The following is a 17,903-nucleotide window of genomic DNA, read 5'->3' as shown; positions in this document are numbered from 1 at the left end:
AGAGTTCAGTTACCTTCTGGCCACTGTTGCACTGGGCAGAGATGCATGCCCATTGTTTTAGCATTGATTAACATTTTGGATTAAAACAGTCCTACACTATCCCACTTAAAGGTACAATATGTAGGATTTAGTGGCATCTTCCAGTGTAGCTGCAGATTGCAACCAACTGAATACTTCTCCCTTTCCAAGTGTGTATGAGAAGCTACGGTGACTGTAAAGTGCCATAAAAACGTGAAAGGCCCTATCTAGTGCTATTTTTTTTTTTAAAGTGCAGCACAGACAACTTTGGAGAGAGCAAAAACTGGAGTGTGGGTCAGAATGTGTGTATTGTGACTTTGTGTGTAAGGGTGTCTGTGTGGTGGTCTCGGACTGCAATCGGGGCAGGAAATGGAGAAGCTGTTACTTTGAAGTCTTGGCAGAATTTCTTCCCTTTTTTTTGCCATCAGCAGAGAGACAAGGCGGTTACCCCTTTTCTGCCCCCATGAGAATCAGCCTGGCAGGGCCAAGAACAAGTAGCCATTAGCAGGGCGCCAGAGTGAGCGCTGCCATAGGGCACAGGCTCTGCCACTTGCCACACTGTCACAGGCAAACCCGTGTAATTGCATTTTTTTTTTTTCTGGCAGAAAACCAAATGTAAGAAGTGGTAGACTGTAGAATTTCACTCAACCGCCGCACCCGCTCTATCTCCGTCCCCTTCACCACCCTTTCATATTTGAATCTCGAGAGTGGGTGAAATTAATTGGGTCACAGTTTAATAGCGATCTCCTCGGCTCTGGCGAGTCACCCGTGTCCGTCGTCGAATTGTAGAAGCGGCTGCATCACACAGGAGAAACTCTGTGAAAATGGAGCTTTGTGCCGCTGCAGTGCAACATCTTGTAACTTCACGCTGCCTACACCCCCCCCCCCCCCCCCACTCCTTTTTCAGCACAATGTTCAAACCATTTTGATCAGTAATTTCCATATGCTGCAGTGGCCTTGCTCAGTAGTATGAAAAGAGCGTCCTGTCTGATCTGGTTAATCTAATATCTGCCCCCAGTAGTGTACTGTTGTTTAGTCGAAGAACACATTTGTGATCTCTAAGGTTCATCTCGTATAGAGCGCTCCTTTTTTAGCTTCAGTCGATACAAGAAAAATTGCTTCAAGTCAATTTCTTTGCAGTGGTGAGCTTTGTGTGCATTGGGGTGGAAATGATGGATCTATTCTTTGTACTAGTGATGCTCATGATAAAAGGCTGAAGATCTGAACTTTATTGTGCAATTTTGAATAGCAAATTTGATGGGTTTTCATGATTTTGATATTGTTGTAGTAACTAAAGCCCTTTATTTGGTCTGAATGTCCTTGAAGCTTTTATCTTCTCTCATTTGGGTGTATATGATATATGATCAGCACTATATGGAATCTTTATTATCAGTTGAGAATGATTTTTATCATGGCAAGCCAGCATCTCTAAATACAAATGTGTTTGTTTTTGTGGGCAGGCTGATGTAAGTTTCCAGAGCTATGAGTCTCACCACCTCCCTGGCACCCTTCTGAGAGAGATTTCACGTCCTCCTCAATCTTGGCTGTAGCCTACAGTCCATACGTGTTTTTTAGTATACATTTTAATAATATTTTTAGTATATGTATTTATCAAGTTTGTCATAACATTTACTCAAAATGTGACTCCACATCCTATTATTTTAGGTCAGTTCATTGTCAGTTATTCAGGGCCTATCACTCATGTTTGTCCCCCACCAAAATTATACCTCTTAAATGATACCAGTAGACTATCGTATCTTATTGCCCACTCCTTGAGTACATCTAGGGTCTAGAAATGCCTTTTGGATCAAACAGGTCACCCCCTTCTCCTCCTTTAAGCACTCCTCCTTTGAACTGTGTGGTAGAGCGATGCCTTTTCTACACTTCTCTGCCGGCCGCTTCCCGAGGCTGGAGTGATTTGTGGTTGAGAAGGAGTTAATGACACAGAACCAGGATTTGTGTCTGTGGAGTTGTGACCGGAGCAGTGCTGGCTCATTGGGCTGCCCTTCTCTCTCTGCTCTGGGTCCCTGCCCTCCCAGTGCATCCATCACCATCACTCGGCCAGACGCTCTCACCTCCAGACGAGGCCGCCCCTCCCCCCCCCCCCCCTCCTCCTCCTCCTGTAGTCACTGCTGACTGAGCAGCCCCCCACCCCTGCTCTTGCTCCGGCCCGGCTCGACCCAGGCCTGCAGTCACGAGGCCTCTAGTCTGGGACTGTGTTAATTAGCCTGAGAGCCAAGAGACTGAGGATTGTTATCAACACCCCCCACCCCCCTCTCTCCCCTTCTTTCCCCTTCACTCTTTCTCCCTCTGTGTGTGAGGGAGACACACATATACACACACACACACACACACACACACACACACACACACACACACCCTTGCTCTCTCTCTGATCTCTTGGGAGAGATCCCACGCCGCTCTGTTTGCTGGGGTTGTGGAGGGTATCAGTGCCAGCTGTCTCAGCTGCGGGTAGCTGCCAGACACCAATATCCTTACTGTGTTCCCTTCAGCTCGATTATTAGTTTATTTCCATTTATTTACCCATTGGTAATTAGTTCTGGGGGCTATTTTTGGGCACTGTGTTTGTTAGCTTTTTTTTTTGTAAAGAAAATGGACAGGCTGTTCTGGCAGGCTTGACCCCTTAGAGATGACCATATTCAGGAGATGGCACCAAGGTCAAATGATTCAGAGAGTGCCCAGGTATGCGTTCTGTTACCCATTGTGCTCGGAGGTGTTCGGTGAATCTCCAAAATTGACCTCCATGCATCACTGCTTCTGCTTTTTCAATTACCTCACATGTCAGACACTCTAAAAACTCCTCTTTCCCCTAGTTTCCCATTGCAAAACAATGAATTGATCAAATACAGTGCAGGTGTTGGCAGTATGCACAGTAGAATGAGATGTAATATGTTCTCTTTGAGTGTGACTGAGCTATTCCTCTACGCATGCAAAATTCATATTCCAATTTGATTTTAAATTGCTTGGATATGATCGCAATCAGTAAATGTTAGCAAAGAAGAGCTTGTGAAGTTAAAGCCAGTGGACAGCCAACTACATTTTATATCTAGCGATATCTATCTTGTACAACGATCAGCCACAACATTAAAATCACTGACCTGTGAAGTGGATAACATTGATTGTCTTGTTACAATGGCACCTGACAAGGGGTGGGATATGTGTATTATGCTGCAAGTTCATGCTGATGTGTCAGAAGCGGGAAAAATGTGTGCAAGTGCAAGGATCTGAGCGACTTTGACAAGGGCCATATTGTGATGGCACAGATGACTAGGTCCGAGCATTTCCCAAACGGCAGGTCTTGTGGGGTGTTCCTGGAATGTGGTAGTTGGTACCTACCAAAAGTGCTCCAAGGAAGGACAACTGGTGAAATCATCGACAGGGTCATGGGCGCCCAAGGCTCGTTGACGCGCATGCGAAGGAGCGAAGGCTGGTTCGTTTGGTCCGCTCCCGCAGGAGAGCTACTGTAGCACAGTTCGCTGAAACCCTTCCACCATAGGCAGTATTAAGGGTGTCACAACACGCAGCATGGGGCTGCATGGCCACCAACTGGTCCGAGTGCCCATGCTGACCCCTCAGACGAGAGACGAGAAATGGCCATTTTTGTGTCCGCACGAAATGCAATTTACAAAATGTATTTTGTATACATGGAAGGCATATTAAATAAAACTCCAGTATCTACTTTAAGGCCTACAATAGGCACGTGAGCGTCAGAACTGGACCATGGAGCAATGGAAGAAGGTGGCCTGGTCTGATGAATCATGTTTTCTTTTACATCGTGTGGCCGGCCGGATGTGTGTGCGTTGTTTACCTGGGGTGGAGGTGGCAGCAGGATGTTTACACAATACATGTTACACATTATTAGGCAGGTGTTTTTTTTTTTTATCTTGTAGCTGATCAGTGTATATTTAGACTCTCTTTAAAGCAGTCATGTTGCAACAGCCTGATGTTACTCTAAGCTGTCTAGATTCCCTGGAATCAGAGCTGTGTTTTGATGTGGCTGAATGGCTGGCAATGGAAGATTTAGTTTCTTTGTCAAGTGTTTCACTGGGTCCTCCTAGGGTGAGCGGTAAAACTTCCTTGCACTCTGTTTGACTCTTATCCTTCCTGTAGCATCTGACCAGCCAATGGGGGAGCTGGACTCATGCCAAAGAGACACATGTTTGGTCTCTTCTATAACAACAAAACTATTTTTTTTTTTAGTTGTTGTTGTGTGTGTGTGGCTTCAGAGGCTGAGGTTTTTAATCCTAATGCTCCGATCTGTACACAATCGAGCCCGGATCTCCTGAAGTAATCTCCAAGTTGCCATACTGCGCGCGTCAAATTGTATCTTTAATCACTCTGCACAATGGAGCAATTTAAATTTCATTAGTTCCCTCTTTAATCAGTCACTTCATATTCAGTTGTGTGTGGGAAGAGAGAACAACCCAACTCCCTCTCTGACAGCAGGCAACCCCCAGCCGCGGGGGTCTTTGATGCATGTTGTTTCACATATCCTTTGACTGACGCACCAGGACGATACTTGTGTTGGAGTTGGGGAACTCGCCATTTGGGAGATGTCTTCCCTCTCACACAACGCCCCCATGGCATGATGCTGGGTTTTCATCAGAGACAATGTAGAATTCCTCTGATCTCTCAGTAGCTGTAGGGAAACTATGAACCATCTGTCTGAGTCTTCTTTTTTTTGCTCTGCAGAAGGCCCCACGGTAGGAATCGCATAAATATATACATTTCAAATGAAGTGTTTAGACGAATTATAGTACTTGCTAGATTGTGCTGCCTAGAGACAGAATGGGGGCAGACTGAGGAAGCAGGAAAATTCAGTGTTCTAATTCTCCTTGATTTTGAAGGGTGTCCTTGTTTAGTTTAGGTATTGGGAGCGGCTGATCGAATGGTGCTGAGAATTGAGGCTTTTGGGACTGTGGGATACGACCATTTCATCCAAGACTTGAGTCTGATGTAGAAGTTTGCCAAGTCATCTGCGTCCAACTTTTGGGTAAAATCTAGAGATGGTCTGTTTTGCAGCCACACGAGTCAGCAGCTCTGTGAGCGAGCTCGGAAATGACTTGCCCATCATACTGCCACCAGAGGTCAAAGCTCAGACGCAGCCCTGACAGATTTATGTACAAAATTGTGAACATCAACAGTTCTGCCAATCCAAGAGTTTGAGTTCAGACGACAGATTCAATTTTGGTGTATTTGTTTTCACTGATAATTTTAGAACTTCACTCCCAAGAATCACATCCAGTTCATGTGAAATGTGCCCTTAGCCATTGTTGTGTTCATGAGTATAAACCTCAGCAGGCTCTCAGATATAACAGCTCCACAAGTACCAAAACGTCTTTAGGATTGCAGTTTGTGCAAGTCAGTGTGCCTGCCTTCTGTTTCTCTGTGCTTTGATATGTCTCTGTTGTCACACTGCTGTTGGACTAAGTGGATGTGTGTTGACAGGATTCTGCCTCCCTGCTATGAAATAGCTCCATGAAGCCCCCTCAACATGCTGTCTCAGTCACTTGGCCAATAAACCCAGATAAACTCTACCGCTTCCTCTTAATTCTGTCCACTCCACTTTTATAAGATATATTTTTCTCTGAGGTCTGTTTACACAGTGTTTCCAGCTCTCTTTGCAAGCCAGACCTCACTTTTCTTATCCCTCAGCGCACGTTTGTGCGATGAAATGAAATCGCTTTCTCATTTTGTTAAAGGTTTCCCTGTTGCCACCCAGCACTGCTCTGGAGTAAGTGCTCCTGAAGTGGCAGAAAGTTCTCTAGAGGTTTGTACGTGGTGGGGTGAACAAAAATGGAAAATTGCTTTTCATTTTTTTTTTTTTTTTTTGAATTAAATTTTCAAGACTTTTTTTTTTTTTGCAACACTCAAATTAATTCAGGCAACTTGTCGCCTTACATTAAAGCATGAAGTGGCCTGTTGGAGGAGAGAGAGGAAAGCAATTTTGTCTTGTTGCCATGGGAGCGAGGCTCATTCTAGAATTGGGTACAGCAGTAGTCCTGCTGTCAAACCTACTGCCCACCTATTTCCCACCTTTGTTGGCAGGTTTAATGATCTGTACTGAATGTCCTTTTGTATTGCATCTACAGTACATGCCATACTGTTTGACTCCGATTATAGATATGAAATTGTTTCAGTCTTATCTTTGTGCTTGATATTATCCATTCGTGCAAGACTATCCATTCTGTCTATGCTCAACATGTTTTTACTAACCTTATATGGCCAGGATCTCCAAATTCTTCCAAATCTCTGAATAATTGTCTTCATTTCATGTGATCCTGAGCTTTATGAATGCCCCCCAAACCCCTTTTAATAAGCCAACCCCCACCCCACCTTCCTATTCTGATCACCATCTGCCTAAACAGCCCAACTGTTCCATGATTGTGTCCCTCCTGTCGTATTCCCGGAGCCTAGCGTAACAATGCCGGTGATGCTCGGCCGAGTGCCGCCTAAGTTAATCACGTCAGGCTGAGCGCACCTGTGAAAACAGATGTCCACCGGGGGACCGCGTGCTGTTCCCCGTTTACGGCTGGCCAGATCGCGCGTGGCGCGCATCCGCTGCCTCCCTGGGCCCCAGCGGGGGTCACAGGAAGCCCCCTCTTGGCCAAGGCAGCTCGAGGACAGGAAATGGGTCACCTCTCCTCCCTGCCCTCTGTTTGTTTTTAATATCAAGATAGTTTGTGTATGGAGCCTTTTTTGTTCCCCCCCCATAGCTGTTGCAAAATGCTTTGAATGTCCCTTTGGAAATTGGTAAATATCCGGATGAGGTTTACCTCCCCCCCAAAGGTTACCTTCAGGTCCCTAAGAATGATTCTGTCCAGCCAGACAAAGAGGCTCTCTGTGTGCCTGTTCAGCAGTCATAGCGACACCATTTTCTCATGTTATTCTCCCCCACATATCTTTGTTGCCAGGGGCAGTAAAATAGCATTCATTAAAGTTAACATCAATGAGTTTCCAATTGATGTTAATGGTGCATTTCAGGCAGTGTCTATTTGTAGATTGAAAAGGAGGGCAATGACAAGGGTCAGAACATGTTTTGTGTCCTCCTTCTTCTCCTTCTTCTCCTTCCTTCCTTCCTCCTTCTCCTTCCTTCTTTTTGCACCTTTCAAACCACACTTCCTCCTCACCACTTCTTCAGCGATTGCCAACTGGCCCTCAAACCACACCTTAACCACACATGCAAATCCACACATGTCACACGCACATGCACACAGACCACCTCACGTGGACTGATTGGGGGGGGGGGGGGGGGGGGGGGGTCTTATCTTTACTGTAATCCCCGTGTTTATTCCTGGGAGAGCGGGGATTGCCTAATGATCTATTGATCTGTCTATCGATCTCAATCAACAGTGATGGGCAGGTCGCTGCAGGCTAAAAGACATGGAGCGGATGTGACCAACACCCTGCTTTAGCTCTCTCTCTCTCTCTCTCTCTCTCTCTCTCTCTCTCTCTCTCTCTCTCTCTCTCTCTCTCTCTCTCTCTCTCTCTCACCCACCCACCTTCCCATCTAGCACACTCCGCTTAACCACGAGGCAATAGTCATTCAGCAGGCCCTGGGAGATTAGGAATTAATGTGCTTTTAACATCTGGCTGTAAAGTAACAAATGTATTTGGCTAACACTGTTATCCAAAGACAAGCCCTCATATGGAAATCCTCTGCACATGCTGTGGTCGGCTCCATTCTTCTTCCTGTTTAACCGATGTCTACACTGCTCATCTGTTTAGTAGAGTTTATTTGCGGTTTTTATCAGGCAAATGGAGGCAATGAAGGTCATTCTCTCTCTCTCTCTCTCTCTCTCTCTCTCCTTTTTTTATTAAACGTATCAGATGGTTTTTGTATTATCCCCCAAAGCCATACATCTCTTAAATGGTTTGTGATATTATTTGATGGTCAGTTCTTTCAATTCAGTATAAAGGTTTTGTCATTAGTCCTAATTGATGCATTTTAATGGAATGGAGAGCACACTGTCCATAAGTGTGGCTTAATGCAGGAATCATTAGAAGAAATGGCCTGTGACTCATAAAACTTCAGTGGATGAGTATCGTAACTGTACAGACATCAATATATTTGCCTGTCTGTCTGTCTGCCCCCCCCCCCCCCCCCCCCCCCCCCCCCACACACACACACACACACACATCTGCCCCCTCCCTCTGTGCTCTGTGTGTGTTTTGGTTTTCACAGTTATCCTAGCACAGCCAGGCTTAGTCTGGGGCGTTTTCCTGTTTGGGAGGCCTTCCAGCTCGAGTGCATTCGGGAACTGGAATGTGGTTTTGATCCAGCCTGCGAGAAGGGAACATTGAGTCAGATAGATATGTGGTATTTATATTCATTGACATGACTCGCCCGGGCACCTCCCCTGCCTCCCAGAAATGGAGTGCTATGTGTGCCTGACGCCGCGTCCTTTGTGTTTGGCGCTGCATGCAAGAAAATAGCCCCCTCAAAGCCCCCCCCCCCCCCCCACCTTTCTCTTCCACACCTCATAAATCTGTCTCGTCTGGGTGAGATTCCTGACATCACTGCATGGGCAGAGGGGATCGGAGAGAGGAAATGGACGCAGCTCGGAAACAACCTTTTATTAGAAGCAACCCTGCCTGCTGTGGCCTCGTGATTATGACACTCCATAACTATTTGTGTGTGTGTGTGTTTCTGTGTGTGTGTCTGTGTGTGTCTGCATGTTTGGAATTAAAAGCTTGGTATGTGCCTTGAAAGTTTGTTACCATTTATGTGTGTTTTATGCGTACTGTGTTGTATTTGATTTGTGTGACTAAGCATTGCACACACATTGGTGTGTGTGTCTGTGTGTCTGTGTGTCTGTGTGTGTGTGTGTGTGTGTGTGTGTGTGTGTGTGTGTGTGTGTGTGTGTGTGTGTGTGTGTGTGTGTGTGTGTGTGTGTGTGTGTGTGTGTGTGTGTGTGTGTGTGAGAGTGCGTGTGCGTGTGTGTGTGTGTGTGTGTGTGTGTGTGTGTGTGTGTGTGTGTGTGTGTGTGTGTGTGTGTGTGTGTGTGTGTGTGTGTGAGAGAGTGCGTGTGTGCGCTTAGGGACAGGCCTCCTTTCTGAAACAAGCCCAGGCACATCTGGTTCTGATTGGCGCGAGAAGAAAGAGCTGGTGTTCTGGGAACTGGCAGCGCGAGTCGGTTTACATTTATGAAATGCCCAGAATATGAGGAAGTCCACCACCGCCAAAACACCCCTCCCCATGCCAGCCCCCTGCCCCCACACACATCTCTCCGAGCCATGCCAGCCCCCTGCCCCCACACACACATCTCTCCGAGCCATGCCAGTGCGCTTAAATCCCTCGGTGCACCTCCGATCCCCTGGTCCTTACGCTGACCACACGTGGGCGTGGTGGAGGGTACTGGTGTAGGGCTGGTCGTAGATGGGGCTCCTTGGATGGATACCGCAGCGGTATGGGGGGGGGGGGGGGGGGGGGGGGGGGGGCGAACTTCAGGCAACCCCTGATATGAGACTGCATGGTGTCACAGGCACCCTGGGAATAGTACATAAACTCCTTATGGTCATTGGAGAGACAAGACTCGGGGAGGGATTCTGTCAAGGTTTTGAAAAGCTGTTAATCTCCAGTACTGCCACTCTCTGTGTCTGTGTCTATGTGTGTGTGTCTGTGTATGCGCTGCCATTGCACAGACACACACACACAGACACACAGATTGAACATGACAGAAAAAGGCCCCTCTCTTCTCAGAGGAGGTTTTTGCCTGCAATTAAAACTGACACTGCCGTTTAGGGTATGAATGTCTGTGTCTGTGTCTGTGTGCGTGTGTGTGTGTGTGTGTGTGTGTGTGTGTGTGTGTGTGTGTGTGTGTGTGTGTGTGTGTGTGTCTGTGTCTGTGTCTGTGTGCGTGTGCGTCTGTGTGTGTATATATGTGTTTATTTGTGTTTATGTATGTGTGACTAAGTGCATCAAAGCCTCTACTAGATAACTGGTATGGTGTGGGCTTTGTGCTGACCTGGACAGAGACAGCCGAAGGGCCTGCAAACGTTGCTGGTGTTTTCACACTCACCACCGAGGCAGTGACCGGTACACTCAGACACACACACACACACACACACACACACACAAGCATTCACACACAATGTAACCACAGCACTGGTTTTTGCTGTGGATGTGGATGTGGCTTGACAGCTTGTGTTCAGACGTGTGTGTGTGTGTGTGTGTGTGTGTGTGTGTGTGTGTGGAATGCTGTGTGATCTGTTTTCATCCAATCCCTCCTGATAGGATTTCAAATGCTGCCAATAATCCACTGGCATTGCAAGGAAGCCCCGTTCTCCTTTAATACTAAAAATAATTTGGCCGCAGTGATGGAGGAAGCCGTTTTCATCCCTTAACCATGGTTGGGATGGAGGGGCGTTTTTTTTTTTTTTGGCACGGCACCCAGCGTGGAATTAGACGGCAACAATCTCCCACTCCATCTTAGCCAGCATAAAACAGAGCTGAAATGCACTTCTGTGCCGCATTAAATGATTTGTGGAGTTGCATTTAAGGGATTGCTCGCACACAGCACTCAAGAGAACAGGGCTTTTACCTGATTCTGTCCCTCAGGGTAGAACATTTCACAAAGACAAAATTGTCCCACGCTCCCATATAGAAAATGTCTCTCATTTCAATAAAATCCAAATGCATTTGCAACCCATACTTGGCAGATGTCTTTGAGGAATGTAGTGCTCAAATAGCTGTTTATGTTCATTACTCAATTCAGAGATTATGAAGAAGAGAGCAGATATATTGAATTCATGGTGACATTCAGTCGCATGATAATCATCATTGTTATCAGACGCCACAGGACCCATATTGTTTCCTTGGTGATGACAAGGTGTCTGGAATTTATTATATGAGGTCTGTTAATGCTCCCCCTCCTCCCCTGCCCCACACACACGCATAAAAAATGTCCCATCTTGTTCATTATCAATGCCATTGTGTGAAGTGTGTATGACTAAGGGAAGGGAAGGGGGGTGGGGGGGTGGTGATCATATATTAATAGATGTTTGAGAGGGAAAGGGGAAGAGAGGGAGGAAGAGATAGTGAGGGAGGTTCGGTGAGGGAGTGTTGGTGCAAGCGACAGTGGAAACTAGAGAGAGACGAAAAGAGAGTTGAGGCCCAGTGTTAAAACTGTATTGGAAACCAACTACAGCCCCATGTCATTTAAACTGACCACATATGAAATATGTTTCATTGTAGTCCTGGAAGGATGATGGAAATAAACTGAGCTTGAGACAAAAGAGGAACCAGATGAGAGGATGTCCGTATACGCACTGTCTTTATGAGATTCCTCCGCTGGTTGCTTCTCCTGTGTTGCTCATTTTCATCCATTTGCATTTTGTTTGTGCGTGTGTATGCGTTTGTGTGTAGGCGGGGGGGGGGGGGGGGGGTCGTCACATGAGAGATTGACTTGTTTTGATGCTGATTTTGAGTCTCTCATTCTACTCAAACCAGAGGAAGACAAAATAAATATGTACCTTCAGTTTTCTATCTCCCATAAGGCCAGACTAAATGCTGCTTAATTATATTTGGTGGTGTCTCTGGTTGAAAGCTTTTAATCTTCATCTCACACGTCTAAGCTTTCAGTGCGATGGTGTAAGCATTTAGAGGGGTCGTTGTTTCGTGAACCATTCTTTGTAACAAAAGAAGATTGAGGTCTCTCTCAAAAGTAGAAAGCATGGTAAACAAGACAGGGCAATCACAAACAAAGAATGGATGTCAGCCTTAGTTGCCCCTAAGCAGAGCAATTGCCTCTCGTGGGTTATGGCTCAAAGAGACGCCAGCACGCTACCCCTGTCATCCGAAGAGAAATGTCCTGATGCTCCAAATGAGTCAATGTAATTGACTATAAACAGCCCGTGCCCTGTGCTTTAATTACCCCTCCTGAAAATGGCTGTAAACAACCGCCGGGAGGGAGGGAGGGAGGGAGGGAGGGAGGGAGGGATGGAGGACTTGGGAAGGTGGTGGGAGGACTGACAATGGCGGAGGACCTCGGCCATTCCCCTGGCGCCACTGCTGTTGAGTGGCTGCGTCTCTGTTATTTACATTTTTCTCCTCTGAACTTCTGTAGGAGTTCAGGAATGTGTATGTAAGGTGTTGGTGCGTAGGGGATTTTATCTTTTGGAATTCTTTTTTTTTTTGTATTGACCTGGGCACCCCCAGTTCTGCGTTGAGTGGCCATCCTGTGTCTGCTGCTGGCCGTGTGAGTTCCAGTGGCAGACACGTGTGGTCTGGGCCCGGCGGCCTCGTGGCTGCTGCCGGCCGGCACGCTGCCAGGACGGCAGATCTGATGGAAGGGAAGCACAGGGCTGCTCTGGCAGCTGCTGAGACACGCTCCCATCCAGACGTCAGTCCCCACCCCCAACCCACATCCCTCAGCCTCCTCAGCCCATCCCCATGCTGAGAGCACTTCACAGAGACCGGAGGAGAGGGAGGAGAGGGAGGGAGCCAGCCAGCCAGCCAGCCAGCCAGAGGCGGGCGAATCCATCACGGGCGCTGCCAGCGGTGCTGCGTTAACATTGGAGCGCAGCTTGGGAAAGAAAACAAAAGCGTGGAAAAGAGAGTGTGAAGGGGGGAGAGAGAGAGACGGCAAGAGTGAAAACACGTGTACGGCGTGCCGAATGTAACACCGCAGGAGGTCCAATCTCGTCTCAGTCCCCCCCACCCCCCTCTGAGTCCTCTCTGCTGTGCGACAGTGGCACTGACAAACTCGTACATTTGAGAGAGTCCCCCCCCCCCCCCCCCCCCCCCCCCCCCCTCAGCCTCTCTCCCGTGGGTGATGTGATGCCTCATTTACATGAAGGCGAGTGGCGACAGCAGCCTCCCGGCTCCCTCTTCCCTCCTGATGTACATCTGTATGGTCTGCTGCCTGCCATGTGGGATTGAATATCACACCTCCTGGAGAGGTTACCCCACAGCTTTTGAGTGCCTGTTTCCAGAGTTTAGCACGGGTGGCTTGGGTTCAAAACCCCTTTCAACAGGTGCTTAGGGCATGAAGACCCACATAAACACCCTTTGAATTACTCTTTAACAAGACCTCCTTGGGCCTTTAGGGTAAAAGGTTATTTGGCCTTGTGGCCTCTATTTTGATGAGGTAAAAAATGGGGGTAGAACAAGCCACACTGAACTCACTTTGTGGACTCCAGATCATGACTGAAGTCCTCATGGTTGGCTGTTGCTAATGTAGACTCAGGGAGAAGATGCCATATATATAAGGTGTGTACTCGTCTTCTCTCTGAGTGAGCAACACTGCAGTAATGCAGGAATGAGGGCACATCAGCATTTCGATTTCAGGAGTTTTTTTCTACGGAGGCAACTCCTGCTCGCACAACCACACCGGGAACTGGGTTGCCGTGCATCCCGAGCGCTCCAGTACGGCAATGGCGGCGTAAGCCGACCTTGGGAGCCGCTCTGGTTCCGTTCCTCCATCGACTGGTCGGGCTTGTTGAATGTTAAAGGGATTAAGGGAAAACTTCTGGAGAATCCCCTCTAATCCACGGGCCCTTCTGATCAAAGGGGCCCAGATAGCTTTGAGCTTCACTTAGTTTCTTCCACTTGCTTTTCTTTTTTCCCCCCACTTTGGAGCTGTAGATTTTTCCAATTAAATGATTTCTCTGTAGTGGTTGATGTAATACCATCCAGTGTGTGTATATGAGTGAGAGGGTGCTGGTGGGAGGAAACTGTGTGAGTGAGAATACATGTGGGAAAAAAAGCGCAGAAAAAGGCGCCTCTTAATTTTAGAGGTGCTATAATTCTCAGAGTTCTGTTTTTGTCATCTAATGGGGGGGCAAAGGGGCGTCTCTGGCCCTGCGAGTGTGTGTGTGTGTGTGTGTGTGTGAGATACTCGAGTGAATTGGCACAAATCTCAGCGGTACAGCATGCAAACAGAACTGTTAAAAACCTCATGAAGCGCCAATCTCACTGCCAGAGCTTTGTCAGGCTCTGCCCCATACTGAGTCCACATTTAAGACAAATAATTGGCCATTTTCTTTTACTAGGGCTCTCTGGTCTGAGTAACAGGTAGAGGGAACACACTTTGTTAAGAGTGTTGCTGTTTTGAAGCAGTGTTTGGTTTCCAGAGATGCTGCCTCACTCCTTGTCTCTCACACATAGTAATATACTTCTGCTACTTAGTGCTTGTGTTTATGTTAAGTGCAGTTCTTTCTCTTCTGTCTGTCTGTCTGTCTGCGTCTGTCTGTGTCTGTCTGCCTGTAGTCACTAATTAATGTCAGGATGTTCTATTATCTGTTTATTCTGAACTATTTCTTTTTGAGCAACAACAAAAGTTGACTGACTACTACTTTTGGTCCTCCAGGTGCTCCAGAAAAACTGGTTTACAAATTATTTGCAGGAAGTGGAAGTAGCTCCACGTGCTATTTGAAACTAGAGCCAGCAGTGTACCTGCTGTGTTTTACAAAATTGTCATTTACCTGTTAGTTTGTAACAGACAACCTTATATTGCCTGATATAATTCAGATCAAGATATTTTCTCTTGAAGATGATTTAAAAATATATATATAAACCAACTGAACTGATTTGCTATTGATTAAGTGATTCACTGGAGGGAAGAAAAGAAATTTCATTTTCCGAAAATGACTTTGAAGTGCATTGCAAGATATATATATATTTTTTTTTACGGTTTAATAAAACATTGCTATCTTATCCCATGGGTATATGACTTTTTCAATAATTTTGTTTCAGTTGAGCTTTCCAATAAAACAAAACCTTAAAAATAAAAAGGATTTTCAAAAAAGGAAAATGCTTCTGTCTGCTCACGACAGTAACAGGGTGCTATTATGAGGTGCATTACATAAACATTGACTGCTACACTGCAATTGGCATTTCCGTTCACTGTTTGGAATTGCATGCTCCGAGCATGGAATGTACTCCCTTATCACTGAATCCGGGAAGACATGGAGGGGAGGTGGGGCTGGAGAAACCAGAGCATCAGTTCTGAATGTTACTGCAGCCGGCTCTATCTGCTATCTTAGATGTGATAAGAGCACACTAGTTTGAGTCCACCCGGGTAGAACTTGAAAAATGCAACCCAAAATGGTATGAGAGGAGTGGATATGGAAAATGTCAACAGAGATGGAAGGGAGGGTAGGGAGGAAGGGTGAAGAAAGCAGGGCATCCATTTTAGAGACACCTCCTGGAAGGGTGTCTGAGCCCAAACCATGTTATTGAGCATGTTATTCACATAATCTGACAGTGAAGCCCTGAATCTGGCTCCAACCGTTATATAAAAAACATTGTCTTCATCGCTGTTGACAGCACTCATCTATTGCTGCTAGTCTTTCCTCGATATTGGATCATGAAAACAGCAGGGACTTTCGGACACCCACCGGTAGCTTTGGCCTACCTTCACCACCAACAGAGGAAAAGTCTTCTGTTTTCAAACACAGCAAATCTTTGTAAAGGCCAGCATGATCAGTTTGTCAGGGCATTCAGGGTTAAAGCTCTTGACCTCTCCACACTTAAGTATTCACTCTTAATCCGGTCTGTTTATTAAAACAACAGTTAAGTCTTCCAATCTGACCACAACCTTCAGTCTAGGTTCTCGAGCATTATCTCCTCCCTTTCCCTTGATCCCTGTCAGCATGTCTTAGAATAATTGAGGGTCCGTGCACATGTCCTTGTTGCACCCCTGTCATTGTGTGTATCTCTCTGTCTGGCTCTGGGACGCGTAGAACACAACTCCTGCCACCTGACAGTCACAACTGGAGACTTCCTCACGACTCCCCCGGGCGCGTACCAGAGGAACTTTCTTCTCTGGTTGTGTCACACATGAAAGGATGAGAGGGAGAGGAAAGGGGGAGTGCTGCCATCATTTCAACGTCTGTAGATCTCCTCTGAGCATCTCCCTCACTTAAGCTTGCAGGCGGCCCATGACAGAATGTTGATGCACTTGCTCCTCCAAAGCCTCCACTCGCAACCACTATAGGACAAAGAGTTCAAACCCCAGCTGACGAAAAGCTGTCTCTCCCTCGCTGTCAGCCACACACACACACACACACACACACACACACACACCTTGTACGATGATGGCCCCCACAGATGTGACAGCAAAGTTCAGATGTTAAGGGAAGTGATTGAGCGATGAGTCAAATTCAAATTTGAGCTCAAATGGGTGCTTTTCTGTGGTGTTCAGGAATCAGTCTCAGTTTTGCAGACATAAGTCTTTTTTTATCACTCTGTTTTTTTTTTTTAAACCACCCCAGCGGTGGAGCATTTTGCTGGAGTGGAGATCCTTGTCGACCCCTGCTCCGGGTTTGCAGAACTTCTCATTTCAGAGAGAGGAGGGAGAGCAGCAGAGCAGACCGGCTGGAGATCAGATCGCTGAAGTGGAAAAATGGCACTTTTATCAAGGCTGTGGAACAGATAGCCGGGCCCCCTGAATCATTTTCCCTGGACTTAGGCTTGGAAAACTGAGTACATGGCTGTTCATGGGCTACTGCCGTTTAAAACCCGCCGTTTAAAACCTGCCGTTATACCTATTTGGCACTAGATGCCACAGCATCAGCCACAGCATCTAGTAAGCTGATTAGTGAGTTAATGGAATGTTTTCTCATTTGACATTGCAGCCCCCTCTTTTCTCTTAATCTATTGTTGATGATGTATTGTTGCTGATCGTTATACATGACCATAATATGTCATGTGTAATGAAAACATAAAGTGATTGCTGTGTACTGAACACATCATGCTGTGATGATGTTAATGAATCTGCTTGAATTTGCTTTATGTGATTGACCTGTATAAGGACACATGAGGACAAACTACACTTACGTGTGTGTGTGTGTATGAGTATGAATATGAGGGAGATCTTTTTATTATTTTTTGGCTCTCCATATAATTTTTTGATAACCGTATCATTATTTTGGATTAGTCCAAACACAAACAGTTTTCACTAATAATCCCAGATTTAAAAGGTCATCCATGTTTTGTAAGGCAAACATACAACAGCAGCTCAAGTATAACCAGAGCAACATTATTGGAGGCTTCCACTGAGACTTTGATTGGATCTTTTGTGTTTGCATTCATCCGACCTAGATAGAGCTGTGATTAACCCAACAATATGCAGCAGTGGAATCACGGCAGAGATCACATGGGACTGTAATTTTCACTGTATGTTTTGAAGCCAAATGATCACAAGGCTGGATGTAGTCATGAAATGATTGAACGTTGAAGACTACTCCTTTCGGCTTTTTTTATTCTGCAGGCAGAGTTGGGTTCTATCAGGAGCTTTGTGTTTTTAACAGCAGTTTCAAGTACACATTTCTGTGAGCCAATTTGCAACCTCTTGCTGACTGCACTATTAGCAGTTTGGCTCAGTTTTGCTGAAGCCGATCTGTACTTCTCCTTAGTGAGATTTTCCAGAAAACAGAAAGTTGTCATCATCATAATTATTTCTGTTTTTCTCACACGTCTTTCTTTAATTCGCTGCCAAATGCTGTAAGTATTTCATTTTCTCAGATCAATTTGTGCAGCCTGTCATAAAAGTAGCACATTCCCCTCCCCATCTAGCACATTATTTCCGTAAACTTCATCTTGGATTCAATTAGACTTATTTACTGGGATGGAGATTAACTCCTCTGATTTTGACGCCTGCACCTCCCACTCTGTCACACTTTGGCAACTTCAAGGGCTGATTGTTTCATATACATCCCCCAGGATCATGTGTCCAAAAGACTGATATTGTACCCCAGGTCCACGCTTCCATGGATTTAGAGTAATAAAGCGTTCCTAATGCAAAGGCATTGTGACATTCCACAATTGTGGCATTTTTTGGTTCGCTCTAAGGCCGTGGCTGCAGCGAGGCTCATGGGTTGATTAGACTGAGCCTCTCCTCATAAGACGAGATATTGTG

At 46.2% G+C, this 17,903-nt stretch overlaps 1 protein-coding gene across 2 annotated transcripts in view; it reads left to right on the top strand.

Moving 5' to 3' along the window:
- plxnb2b (plexin b2b) overlaps positions 1-17,903 on the top strand; it is an 81,812-nt gene that overhangs the window by 31,885 nt on the left and 32,024 nt on the right. The gene's annotated exons all lie outside the window — the stretch shown is intronic.

The sequence above is a fragment of the Clupea harengus genome, chromosome 3, assembly GCF_900700415.2.
Source record: "Clupea harengus chromosome 3, Ch_v2.0.2, whole genome shotgun sequence".
NCBI classification, from domain to species: Eukaryota; Metazoa; Chordata; class Actinopteri; order Clupeiformes; family Clupeidae; genus Clupea; species Clupea harengus.
The sequence above is the reverse complement of the archived record's forward strand: the minus strand, read 5'-3'. Positions and strand labels throughout refer to the sequence as shown.